The sequence below is a fragment of the Babylonia areolata genome, chromosome 21 (genome assembly GCF_041734735.1).
Source record: "Babylonia areolata isolate BAREFJ2019XMU chromosome 21, ASM4173473v1, whole genome shotgun sequence".
NCBI classification, from domain to species: domain Eukaryota; kingdom Metazoa; phylum Mollusca; class Gastropoda; order Neogastropoda; family Buccinidae; genus Babylonia; species Babylonia areolata.
The window spans coordinates 27,140,971-27,142,099 of NC_134896.1; positions in this window are offsets into that span (position 1 = coordinate 27,140,971).

The following is a 1,129-nucleotide window of genomic DNA, read 5'->3' on the forward strand; positions in this document are numbered from 1 at the left end:
CCTTCAGCGCCCCCCCCCCCCCAACCCCCCCTCCGAGATGAGCTTTCGCTGGTTGATAGAAGCACACTGCCTAATCTTTTGGATCAGTTCACCGGCCGCCGTTACGGTGGCGAAGTGGTTAGCGTCGCGGGCTGACGGCTGGGAAGACGCGGGTTCGAATCCCAGCAGAGGTGGGTTTAAATGGGGAGACTGGGAGTCGAGTGTCAAAGACTCCACGGATGCGTCTTTGGGTGTGTTGCCAGTCTACTAATTACCTGACCAACACTGCAAGTGTCTGTATCTCTCGGGCCTGGTTGACACCGGGATATCATCATGACAGGAAGCGTAGAGTAAAGCCTTGTCACGCAGTCCCAAACCAAAATGGATCTCCACAGCTACATCGTCATCGTCCTCGCGGTCATCCTCCTCCTCCTTCATCATCATCAATATAAACAAAACAGTCTCAAAATCTGTGGCCTTTCATGTTCTGCTCTCGTGGTGACCTCAGTTTCGATACCCCTCCACTTCCGTGCTTGGGGTGAGTCCTATCAATGTCTTCAGTGTCGGCGGAAGATTCATAGGGGGAGGGGGGAGGGGCGCTGTTGTTTGGGGGACCGGCGTGGACGTGGTGGCGCCGGCGGTCTCCACTCCGCCGGCGGGGAAGGTACGCTCACTCAGTATGGCTCCGCGACTAAGCCATTATTGTCGTTAGTAGGGGGCTTAGTCGGTGGTGCCCTAAGTACGTTAAATCAGAACTGGCACCACTAAACACTACCGAAGTGACTCAGCAGCAGTGCAGGTTTCCGACTCCGGTGTGTGGCCTCCTGGCGGCGACCAAACATCGATGGTTCCCTGTGGATTGCGGACGCTGGAATTGTGACGGACAAATTCGTTTGTGGCCGTGTATGGGGTAATCTAAATGATGGGGCAGAAAAAAAAAAAAAAAAAAAAAAAAAAAAAAAATCTTTTGGATTAAATCTATCATCATTTTGAGCAGTATCAGAGGATGATCTGACATTAGCAAATTAACACGTCATATATGCTTTTGATCCTAATAAAACATTCACATCTTTGTGGACGCACTTCTCGACAACCATCTTTTGGTTTAGCAAATATTGCGATTCTTGTGTGGAACACAAACTGTGCTTTC